Consider the following 9,850-nt stretch of genomic DNA (forward strand, 5'->3'; position numbering starts at 1 on the left):
CTAATGAATTCACTTACGCAACAAATATTTGTTGAAGACTTATTAGGTGAAAGGCCTTGCTTATTCAAGGAGCTGGAGATACAGCAGAAAGAAAGAAATAGTAGGCAATTTCCCTTTCCTCCTAAAGCTTATTGTAATCCAGTGGGAAGAGATGGATGGCAAACCGTAAAAACGGCTCAGAGAATGGTGCCGCGCAGAGAATTAACATAAGTCAGTGGGATAGAAAGTGACCTGACAGTAAGATATTTTTTGTAGAAATTGTCACGTTAATTTAAATGGAAATACAAAGGACCTACAGCCAAAGCCATTTTTGAAGAAGAATGAAGACGAAGGACTTCGCATTAGTAGATTTCCAGACTCACCACGAAGCAGCAGGAATCAGGACGGCGCGGCCTCAGCTCACGCTGTGCGTAAAAAAGATACACGTCCACGAGGATGGAACGGGGTCCAGGAACAGGCCCCCGTACGCACGGTCGGTCGATTTTTGATAAAGGCGGAAAAGCAATTCGGTGGGGGAAAGGGGAATCTTTGTAACACCTGGTGGGAAAAACAGTTCACATCCATACGTCAGGAGACTCTGGACTCTGGGCTGCAGCTCTGCCTCGCTTGCCTTTCCTCTCAGTTCGGCGTCAGACAACCCAAACCTGAGAGCCCTCTCTCCTCTCCCTCTGTCTCGCCCTCACTTTCTCCCCGATACGCCCACGTGTCGGGGGCCGCGTGGGACGTTTTTCTGAGAATAAGCAGTCGGCAATCACCGGTCCTGGGCTGCCTGGTGATGTCCCAGGTGCCACGCGCGCCGTCTCCCTGTGCCCCAGACTCGGCAGCTGCTTTTCCGTCCAGGGACGGAGGTGCTACCGTTTTTATGGGTCAGACGGGAGCCTGCTGAACCGCTGGGGATCGGGCAGGAAGGACGGTGGCGTCTCCGAGCTGGAGGGAGACGCTGGGAGGTAGGTGTTCATCACGCCCCAGCCCCCGGGAATGGGCCCCGTTCACGTCTCTCATTTTGAACTCACTTTATTCCCGGACATTTCCATTTATTGGCAAAGGCTAAGAAAGGCCCGGGAGGCGTTCCTGGTGGAGGAAGGCCGGGGACGGTGCCCACGACGCTGAGTTCTTCCAGGACCCTGCAGGACAGGGTGCAACCAGCGGGCTGGGTTGGGAACCCAACGGGACGGGCCAAGCGTGTGCTGCTGTGTCGCGTGGCGTCCTGCAGGGGGCGCCCGGCCGCTCAGCCGCTCAGCTGCTTCAGGTGCCGCGATTAAGGCAGTGGGACCTTCCTGCGTCCCACAGCCCCTCCTTCTTCACCCCTCGCCCCGCAGCTTTCCAGCTGTCGTGGGCGTCATGGAAACCTGGCCTGCAGCTGGTACCAGAGGAGCAGACTCCGCAGAGCCAGGAGGGAGGAAGGCAGTGATGGCGGAGAGGAAGTGGGCGAGCCAGAGGGCCTCCGGGACATGGCTCCTCGTCAGCCCGCCCCAAGGCCACACGCACCGCCCGTCAGAGGAGGTTTGCTTTGGAGCTGATGGCCATTTGCACCCTGTAGGAATGTCCCCAAAATGCACACGTCTCTGGTTACACGGTATGACCCGGACTCTTGAAAACAGTCGAAAAGGAAGCGAGGAAAACCAAATAAGCTATTAGATTGCTGGGGACGAGCCCCCGAAAGCCAGGGGGGCGTCTAGGTGACGTTTGAGAGCGGCGGTGGCCCCAGGGGTCCCAGAGCGGAGGTCTGACGGGGGTCCCTGGGCGGGGGTGGAGGGTCCTGGGCACCGGGGGCTGGCGGAAGGGCACGCCATCTGGAGGGAGGAGGTAAGGGGGGTGTCAAAGAGGTCACTTGGGTTCAGGTTCTCTGGAGACTGTTCCCTGGTACCTGAGACTCTGGTCTCAGCCTAAATAGCTTTGCAGCCCTAGAAGGTCCGTTGGCCGTGCAGCGTCCCCATGGTTGCCCAATTCGCATCCTCCCCTTCCTCCCTCCCACTCCTGTGTCCTGATGGGCTCGATGCTGCGAGGACCCATCGCCTCCTCCGTCCGGAGAGCCGAGTGTCTGGGGAAGGCTGTCCCAGGGCCAGCCCCGCGGGGGCGGGGGGTGCAGAAGGTGATGCTGACGTGCTAAGCCAATCAGTGTGGGTCTGTCCTCTTGGGCGTCTTTGTTCAGACAGACAGACAGACCGACTCCTAAGAGGACACGCAGGACAGACCCAGCCCCCGAAGCAGGAGCAAAGGTCAGCAGGGTGGGGAGCTGCTGGAGAAAGCCAGCTGGTCTTTAGGAAGACAGAGCGAGGAAACGCTTCCTTCCTCCTTGGGGTGCTCTTGTGTCTGGGCGATGTCACCGCAGAACCGGGTAGCCACGAGAGGAAACACCCCGAGGACCAATAAACCGCCCCGAGTGGCGGGACAGGGGAGAGAACTCGCGTCATTAGTGCAGTTGGTGAGCCGATAAACCAGTGGACCTTGCGGTCACCCCACCTCAAGACGTCTGCTTTGTGCTGAAGGAGATGCCCATTTATGCCACATGAAACATGCAAATGAAGGGTGATTTTATGCCTCACTTGGAAGAATAAACACGCCAGACTTTTTAGTTTCTTTCATTCATTCAGTAAACATTGGTTGCATGAACGCCTATGACATGTCTGTCCTTGTCAACCCGCAGTCTGGCAAAACCTGCTCTTCCCGCAAAGCGAGTCAGAAACATAAAGGAAAACGTAAACATGCAACGAAATCTCCGCTGCGCAGAACTCCAGTAACTCTTCGTGAGCACGTCAGCCGTAGCCCAGACTGCTGCTGTGAAATAGCGCCCGCCTGTGGGTGCCTTTCCTGCTCTTCTGGTGTGTCAGACCCTTGAGGGAGCTAATGACCCACGCCCGAGTCACCCTGGCATCTGCAGGGAGGCCAGCGTATTGCCTGGCCTGTAGTGCCTGCTCGAAATACGCATTTGCTGAATAAATGAAACATCGGCTGGGCCGCAGAGCCAACTTCCGAGAGCTTCGCGGGAGGTGCCACATGGGCCTCGGACGCCCCGGTCCTCTGCCGAGTGTACCGTGACCATGACCGTGACCCAGAAGGCGTCAAAGCCACAGACCTTTTTGATGAGGGAGATTTTCAGACAGGGAGCTGTCATGAACAGCTATTTTTATTTGGGGCTTCCTCGCCGGCATTTAAAACAAATCCGGTGTCCCTGTCTCTGACTTTTGACAGAGACAAGTGAATGGTCCCATCACGCTGAATCTGAGCAAGTAGTGGTTTCATGGCATTCCTTTGATCTCCGCGTAGGCCTGGCCTTGTCGGAACGGAATCTGCTCTTGCGAAGCAGTGATCTGTGACTTTCTGCGAGTCTGTGTATTTTTAGATCCCTTTTGTTTCGTTCTCGCTGTTCATACCCTCTACCTACACTCCAGGGATCTGCCCGAGTTAACACCTAGTCTCCGGGAGACGGGCTGGCTTTGTTTGACCCCTGCAGCCGAAAACCCATGCGTAACTTCCGACTTCCCAAAACTCCAGTTTTGCCTCGGTATCCGTGAGGGGCTGGCCCCAGGACCCCCAGTGGACATTGAATTTGGGGGGGATGCTCAGGCCCCTGTATAAGGCGGCACAGATCAGTGTGTGGGCTGTCAGCCCCCCACATCCAGGACCCCCAGCTGCAGATCGAACACAGTGCGGGTGTTTGGGGGGAGACATCCCAGTGTAAGTGGACCCATGCTGTGTGCACCTGTGCTGTTCAAGGGTTCACTGCAGTGCAGTGCAGTTCTTGCTACAGCGTTGTAAGGTTCCCAGTACCCCCCGCCCCAAACTCCTGCTCCCACAAACACTGCACCTTTTTGTGCTGGTGTGTGTCCCGCCATCCGAGGCGGCAGTTCATGGAGGTGCTCGGAGGGAGCCAGGGCGACCTGGTCCCGTGAACTGGGTCGTCGACTGAAACGCTCTGGTTCTCACGGGGTCTCCGTGCCTTGTTCAAACGCACCTGCCCCAGCTGTTGGGCTGCTGCTGCGCTTCCTTCGCTCCCGAGGAATGGGGCGTCCCGGCCGCTGGCAGGCCTGGGCGGGCACCAGGCCCCGGCTGAAGGGGGAGGCCTGGGGACTGGGGCTGCACTTGGGCTGGCCCAGCCCTGTGCTGCCAACGATGATCAGGGGGCGGTTCCTCCAAAGGTACCCGCCGGGGAGCTCTGGGGGCGGGGGAGCGGTCCCACGTTCCAGCACGTTCCTGAAGGGCGCTCCGTGGCACCGCCATCCACGTTAGAGGTTCTGAACGGTCCTGCAGCAAAGACACGTTAGCCCAGGTTTTCCCAAACCTCACCGAAGACACACTGGCAGGCGTGTGTGCATGCGTGTGATGGTCGTCTCCTTGTTTATTCTTGTGACGTGTTTGTGGGTGCTTTGGGCCAGGCGGTGCTCCAGGCCCCGGGGTGACGGCAGCCCTCGTGGCGCCCGCTAACCAGGGGTGATCGTGGGACACGCTTCGGGGACTCGGGTCAAGGGGAGCTTGCGTCCACTCGTTACAAAGAGAGAAGACTCGAGGCCCCGTGGTTTCTGGTAGACGTGGGGCGTGGGGAGTGACAGCGGGTCACCGGAGCAGCGGGCTCGCGTCACCGTCTGAGCTGGGCCGCCGGGCGAGCCGGTCGGGTAGGGACATGAGACTCCGGCGGAGGGAATTGTGGTTCTCAAACTGTGAAGTCGTGACGGGTGGGCCTTGGCGAGGCTCAGGGTCGGCACCTTGCTCCCGGGGCGCGTGGTCGTCGCTGTCGGAGGCCGGGCAGACGTGGTCTCTGGGGCGGAGACCGGGGCCGAGTGGGAGGAGCCTGAGCCGGCAACTGCAGTTTGAAACGGGGGCGGGTTTTACCTGAAGGTGGTTTGAATGGCCTGTCCTTGTACAGGGGGGCCTGTCCGGGCTGACCCCTGCCCTGGTCGAGGGCATGTACATGGATCCCGGGGGCCACACGGGCAACAGGCAGGAAATAGAGGATAATTCAGCGGAACTCCCGAAACGGGGTTGTGGCTGTGGTAGGGCCGGCAGACCGGCACTGTAGTGTCAGCAGCTACCTCCGTCCTTTCTAGAGGTGTTGGTACTGGGGAAATGACGGTATTGACTTTACTTTCTTTGGCTGTATCCTCTGTGATTCAGAGAAAAAAAAAATGCCCAGGTGGCTGAGTGTGCTAAAACGAAGGAAGAAGGAAAGGGATCCAGAATGCTACGATTGTCACAGGCAGCCGGGGGCTGGGGCGGGGGGCCAGGCAGAAGGCACAGTGTCCCTGGATAGATACGACGGTCTCCTAGGTTCTTGTGTGGAGGACGCTTCCCAGCGCATCCCTCGTGTGGCGTGTGCTGTTGGAACACCAATGGACTGAGTTTTCTTCTCTATTTAAGAGAAGATGGGGATGAGAAAAAAAAGTCAACGGGGGGGAAATTGTGTAGAGGAGCTGACCATGTTCCCATAGGAGACGCAGTCAGTGCAGCCTGGGCAGCGCACGGCCGTCCGTGAGTGGGTTTGCGGGAGGAGCCCCCTGGCCCTGAAGGGGCCTCAGGTGTCCTCGCTGCTTCCTTTGTGAGGACGCCTTCAGCTTTGCCTTGTGCTGCTTTCGGGCTGGTGGCTGGTGCCACGCGGTGAATGCCAGCTGCGCCTGGCCCCTGTGATCAGAATAGGTCTCGGCATCGCCCGCGGCCACCCACCGCAACCCAAAGTCCAGCTCTGTTGCTCAGCGCTTAGACAGTGCAGGGGGCGGAGACTCGACCTGTGGCTCCGGAAGGCCATCCAGGCAGCGCCCCCGAAAGGCTGCCTAGGGCCTCTGCTGTCCCCGCACCCCCTTTCTCCGCCCGTCTCGCTTCCTGCAGCCCTCCCAAGGTTCACACCCAGGACGCCCGCCCCCCACAAGCCTCCTGCCTGTGGACCAGGGCCTGCTCCCCAGGAAGCGGGACCCAGGAAGGGCGGGAACAGTGGCCGCTCCGGTGCGGCGAGTGCTTCCTGTGTCCTGACGCCACTCCGGGGGCCTAGCGCCGAGTCCTCGTTGTGCCAGGTGAGGCAGGTGCGGTCATCATACCCTCTCGTAGTGAAGTTCAAAAATGAGCAGGACCAGATGTGTTTTGTGTTAAATGTAATTTAAAAATAAGATACATACACACACATACACAGGCATGTATGCACATATTTCCACATACACCGTACTCGTATGTGTAGTGTGCACCACACGTCGTCATCATACTTCGGTGCATGTATCTAGAGTCGAGGGAAATCAAAGGCCTGGCCGTCTCGGGAGACGGAGACCTGCTCTGAGTTCACAGTTCACGGGGGGCCAAGGCCACACGTGACGTCAGCAGCAGCCCCTCAAGGGCCCCCGACCTCGGCTGCACGTGGAAGAGCCTCACGTTGCCGCTGCGGCGGATCCGCGTGCCTGCCTGCTTCCCCCTCAGCCGGCGAGCGCCTCAGCGCACCCGAGAGGGCTGGGACGCACGGTCCGCCCCCTGGGACCCGGGGGCCAGCGCTAATAGAAAGGAGCGTGTGTGTGTCTGTTGAGTGCGCTGCAGCTCCCAGCCCCCAGCAGTCGGCCTGGTTTGCACTGGGAACAGCCCCGGGAGGCGCGGGGGCCGGCACGCTGACGTCCGCCGCTCGTGTTTCCGCCAACGGGCCGGGCGCCGTGTGTGGGGTTCGGTCCGCCGGGGACGAGGACGGGCTTGTGGGGCGCGCTGACTTTCCAGGCGGGAGGCCGCCCAGGCCCCCCACCCCCCCACCCCGCGGAGGCACAGAGGAACCGGCTGTGCGTCTCCATCTCCGTCTCCGGGGGCAGAGGCGGGGGACCAGGCGGAGGCGACTCCTGCGTCCTCGGGGTGGGCCGCGCTGATGGAGCTGCGGGAGTGCCGCGCAGGACTCATCTGGGAAGGCAGACAGCGGGAGTGACCGCAGCTCAGGGGGCCGAGTCTGCTCTGAGCTGATGGGACAGGTAAGGGCCACGGGAACGTGAGTGAGCCGGGCAGCAGCATTGTGACCCTCGGACCCCTCGCCCGGCTTTCTGACCTCCAGCAGTGTCCTCTGGCCCGCCGTACGGGGTGGTCTCTCTCCCGCCAGGGGCGACGCGCCCCCGAGCGGAGCACACCTGTGAGTCGCTCCTCATCCTGCGCAGCCGTCGGCCACGGGTCTGGAACGCAGGTTGCAGAAACCGACCCCCTCCTGGCTCTCGGTGGCGACCCCCACTCCAGGCGGACGATGCGGGGAGAAACTGAGCTTTGAGAACAGTCGGACTTGGGTTCAGAGTCCACTTCCAGCAGCCGAGTGACCTGGGCGGCAGGCTCCTTCCGTCTCGGAGCCTCTGACCCGTCTGAGACTGACCCGTCTGAGACCTGTCTGAGAAGCGGTGGCGAGCGGCCTGCCTGCGGACGCGGCGAGGGTTTCACGGGAAAGCGCAGAGCAGCGCCGGCTGCGAGGGCCCGAGTGTCCCCTCCTCTCAGCCCCCGAACCGCTGCACCGAGACCCGGGAGAGACCGTCTCAAGCTGAGAACCCGGGTTTGGGACTCTGGGTCTGGCTCTGCCGCTCGCCTGCGGGCTGTGCTCGAGCGAGGCACTGTTCCCCCCAGGCCCCCAGAGCGGGGTGTATGTAACTTGGGCTCCCGACCCCCCAGGGTGTCCCTCCGCTCCTCCACCCCAGCCCGAGCTCCTCCCGTGGGTCCTAACACCTTGCACTTCCCCTTCGCCGGCCCGCCGTGACCCTCCCGCCTCGGCCGCAGGCCCCCCCGCGCATCACTCGCTGCGCTGGGTCACGGCAGCCTCGCTCAAGGTGGTGAACGTTCCAGACTTCGGCTCTTGTCTCCGTATCTGGGACAAACACCTCCCCGAGGGAAAGGCTGTGTCTTATGCTTCTTGGCCTCCTTCCGTTTGTGCCAGGAGCGGACGAGGGGGGTAGTGACGGCTTGTGGAAGTGACATTCAGTGCACAGAGGCCCGGACGTGTGCGGTTTGGGCTTAGAACATGCTGGGGTGCGTTCCGGGAAGGGCTGGGTCCCCCTCCCACCACCTGCCCCGGCAGCCCAGTTGCCCCCCCCATCTCCCCCTCCCCTCTGCAGAGACCCGCGGGGAAGGGGGAAGCTGCGGGAGCCGTCTTCACGCCTCATTTCCGCGGAGGGCAGTCCTCCCACTCAAGCTGTGCGCTTTTGTGGCGACAGATTTGAGTCCCTCCCTCCTGGAAGCCGTGGGTGGGGAACCAATCTGCCTGACATTGACTTTGGACTGTCCCCGGGGTGGGGGGGGGCGGGCAAGGGTGACTCAGAGCGTGTGTGACTTCCAAGAACATTTTTCGGAGGAGTCACGGCTCATGAGCTCACTTCTGAGCCTGCCAACAGAAGAGGCCAGCCTGCCCAGTCCCCCTCACGGGGCGGGGGGGGGGGGGGCGGGGAGAGCGGACTCTCCCTCCACGGCCCGTGGACGGCTCCCGGCGGCCGCAGAGCCGGAAGCCGGCGGGGGAAAACAAAGGTCACGAATTCTGGACTCATGAAGTCACCGTCTGTGTTAGGGTTTCACGCGGCGCCCTGCTTCTGTTTATTCATGGGGGATCTGTTGTGCAGGGGAAAAGAGAGTGCGCAGAAACAAACCACTGCCCGAGTGCCCCCTCGCCCCGGGGTGTCTGTGCTGTTCAAAGGCTTCAAAACAGCGTCCAAGTGCACACAGGGTCACACGTGTTTTACCAACCCGAGCCCCGAGGTCCCCCGGGCTCTCCAGGGCGTAGCTGGAGGGCCCCACTGCACGCCCACCAAGTGCCCAGTCCTGGGCGGGCTGGTCAGATGTCGATGTCATCGCAGCCCAGAGGCCACAGACACACCGACACTGGCCTTCGAGTGCCCAGTGTGGTGACACATGCTTCCTGAACATGTGAGTGGCAGCCGTGACCCGATGGGCGTGTCTTCCAGCTCGCCCATCGTTAGTGAGTGGCCCCTGATAGGACGCAGTGAGGGGTGGCTGCCTGATGACACCGGAGAATGAGAGCGGATGGTGTCAGCCCCCGTCAGAGCGCAGCCCCCTGGGGGCGCCTTGCCTCTAGGTAGCACTCCGTAATTTTCCAAGTGCCGGGACACGTTTTCAGTTATTCGTTGCTTAGAGTTTTGACAGGTCTTCCCAATGCAAACTGAAGGCCAGTGAGAAATCCAGGTTAGTTTTTAAACGTGTGTCTTGGGTGCCCACGGACACCGTGCTGGGCACTGGCAATCTGCCAGCGAGCGAGCGAGAGACACAGGCCCCCTGCCCTCGGGAGAGGGGGCGTGAGCACGCAGACTCGGGGTCCTGAGGGGAGGGCACGTGGGGAGGGGTTCCCCAGGGAGCTGCCGGCTCAGCCTGAAGGACCAGCAGGGCCTGGGTGAGGGAAGGAGGCGGCTGGGGACGTCCGTGTCTCCGTGGCCCTGTGGCTGAGTGACTGACTGTCTGGGAGAGGCGGGAGGGGACACGCACCGCCACCTGTTGAACCCTCCTGTGCCGGGCGGCCGGTGACACAAAGGGCTCTGGTCACAGCACCTCCTCCTCCTCCCCACGGAGCCGCCGCGCGCTCGGCTTTCCGCCGGAACTGGGTCCCGGGCAGAACTGCTCGCTCCCCCGGCCTCTTGTCTGCATCAGGGCTGCCAAGTCAGCCACTCGCGCCGCCGTCCCTCTTCCCGCTGCACCTGCTCCACACACCCAGCTGAAGCCGTTTCCCGGCAGCCGCGCAGAACCGGGGCTGTGGCGGCTAAAATATTAACGGCTCCCTTTGTGGAAAGGAACACAGCGTGGCTTGTCGTAAAGTAAAATTGTGAGAGAAGTGGAAACAGCAAAGAGGGGAAAACACAGCAGAACTGTCATCTGAGGAAGGGCCTTGGAGGGGAGGCAGAGGAGGACGGCCATCGCTCCCATT

The sequence above is a fragment of the Phyllostomus hastatus genome, unplaced genomic scaffold, assembly GCF_019186645.2.
Source record: "Phyllostomus hastatus isolate PE091 unplaced genomic scaffold, TTU_PhHast_1.1 phas_contig_283, whole genome shotgun sequence".
Taxonomy (NCBI): domain Eukaryota; kingdom Metazoa; phylum Chordata; class Mammalia; order Chiroptera; family Phyllostomidae; genus Phyllostomus; species Phyllostomus hastatus.